At 43.2% G+C, this 2,418-nt stretch overlaps 1 long non-coding RNA gene across 1 annotated transcript in view; it reads left to right on the top strand.

The window, feature by feature from the left end:
- The first annotated feature begins 608 nt into the window (after window positions 1-608).
- LOC116101619 overlaps window positions 609-2,418 on the top strand; it is a 3,290-nt gene continuing 1,480 nt past the window's right edge. Inside the window, exon 1 of the long non-coding RNA XR_004122885.1 lies at window positions 609-875. This is a non-coding gene — a long non-coding RNA (uncharacterized LOC116101619). The remainder of the gene's footprint in view (window positions 876-2,418) is intronic.

The raw sequence follows: 2,418 nt of genomic DNA, 5'->3' as shown, positions 1-2,418 counted from the left end.
AATATCACTTAATTTGCACCTCTATAAGTCAACTTATGTCCATTGAGAATTATGTGTTCTTGTAAACTAACTCCTTTATTATAACCTCTCTTTTTTACCTGTTGGAATTGAACTCAGGGCCTCACCACATGCTAGGCAATTACTCTACAACTCCTTTAATCCCCTTTCCCATGTTTCAGTTTTTTGAGTGTTTATACTACTACCCTACCATAACCACACACAAAACACCAATTCACATTTAATTTATGTATTTAAGGTGTATTTCAGGTAGTTCAATCTTACATATTTTTTAAAGATTACATTGTAGTGTGGTGTGTGTGTGTGTGTGTGTGTGTGTGTGTGTGTGTGTGTCTGTGTATATGTATACAACCTGCAGGAATTGGTTCTCTCCTTTCACCACGTGAGTTCCAGGGATTGAACTCAGATCCATCAGACTTGTAGCTTAGTCATTTGAAGAGTCCCAATTGAGAACCGCCCAGATCAGACTGTGGGCATGTCTGTGGAGGATGGTCTTCGACTGTAAAATGAGGTCTGTAAGTACCATCATTCTCTGGGCCAGTTGTTCTGAAGTATGTGCGGCAGCTAGCTAAGCATGAGCTTGAGAAGCAGCCAGGAAGCAGCATTCGTCTAGGTTCTGCCTTCTGAGTTCCTACCCTGACTTCTTAATGATGATCTGTGCCCTAGAAGTGTAAGCCAAACTAACTCTCCTCCTGAGTTGTTTTTAATCAATATTTTTATCACAGCAAACAGGATGAAAATCAGAATGTACATGCTCTAGCACCACTGAGATACATCTAAAATGGCATCCTCCTAGGGATACTGTTGATCTAGAATCAAGAGAGAGGACTTGACAGAACATAAAGACTTGGACAGAGGTGAGAGGCATAGAAATATAGAAAAGCGTACCTCTCCTTGAGTCTTCTTTCTGCCATTCTTCACACTCGCTGTAGTGACTTTATGTTTGTTTACGTATCTGAAAATGTAACATTTCCGCTGCTTTTACCCTGCAAGTTTAACTTCCATATGCTTTGGTTGTTTTCTTACTTGTATTAGAATTTTTACTGCTGAGACAATATACCTGAGCCAAACAAAGTATTTTGGGTTTATTCCATCATAGCAGGGCAAGCAGGGCAAAACAGCTCTTAAGGTAACCAGAAAAGAGGTGGGTGAAAGTGGCGCACACCTTTAATCCCAGCGCTTGGGAGGCAGAGGCAGGTGGATTTCTGAGTTCGAAGCCAGCCTGGTCTGCAGAGTGAGTTCCAAGACAGCCAGGGCTACACAGAGAAACCCTGTCTTGAAAAAACCAGCTTGAGCTGTATCAAAATACTATAGACTGGTTGACTTACAGGGATAGAGGGGTGGAGGAATGGCTCAGCAGTTTAGAGCACTTGTTATTGCAGAGGTTCAATTCCCAGTACCCACATGGTGACTCACAACCATAACTCCAGTTCCAGAGAATCTGATGGCCTCTGAGCACCAGGCTTATGGGTGGTGCACATATATACACACAGGCAAAACATTTATACATATAAAATATTTTAAACTCTTTTCATTTGACTTATTTTTCTCCCATACATGCTGACACTCCTCCCAGTCCTGTACACCCCCCTCCTCCCACACACTCACCTCCCCAGAGCCATTATTCCTCCATTTCCCTCCAGAAAAGAATAGGCCTCTTGGGGCTATCAGCCAAACACAGCAAAACAAGAAGCAGTAAGGCTAGGCCCATGCAGACTCTGTGATCGCCGCACCGGTCTCTGTGAGCCCTATGATTCCTGCTTAGTTGATATCTTTGGGCCATGTCCTCCACCCCTCTGGCTCTTATAACCCATCTTCCCCTTTTCTTTGGGGTTCCCTGAGCTCTGCCTAATGTTTGGCTACGAGTCCCTGCATCTGTTTGATATACTCACACAAACAAAATAAAAATTTTAATTCTTTAAAGGAAGGTTTTAGGGGCTAGAGAGATGGCTCAGCGGTTAAGAGTACTGACTGCTCTTCCGAAGGTCCTGAGTTCAAACCAGCAACCACATGGTGGCTCACAACCATCTGCAATGAGATCTGATGCCTCTTCTGGGGTGTCCGAAGACAGCTACAAGTGTACTTAACATAATAAATAAACAAATCTTTTTTAAAAACACAATAAAGGAAGGTTTTAAAGAAGAGGATGGGAGAAGACATAATACCGAAGGACACCCCACACACCCATGACATAGCTCCTCCAGTAAGGAAGGCCCCAGCTGAAATTCTCAGAGCCTCCTACCAGCCAGGAATGATGAGCCTGTGGTGGGCATTTCCTATTCAAATCCCAATGTTTGTAGTCAAAATTAGAACCCCTATAAACTTTTTTTTCTTTTCAAGACAGGGTTTCTCTGTAGCCCTGGCTGTCCTGGAACTCACTCTGTAGACCAGGCTGGCCTT

This window comes from Mastomys coucha, unplaced genomic scaffold (genome assembly GCF_008632895.1).
Source record: "Mastomys coucha isolate ucsf_1 unplaced genomic scaffold, UCSF_Mcou_1 pScaffold21, whole genome shotgun sequence".
NCBI lineage: Eukaryota > Metazoa > Chordata > Mammalia > Rodentia > Muridae > Mastomys > Mastomys coucha.
The sequence above is the reverse complement of the archived record's forward strand: the minus strand, read 5'-3'. Positions and strand labels throughout refer to the sequence as shown.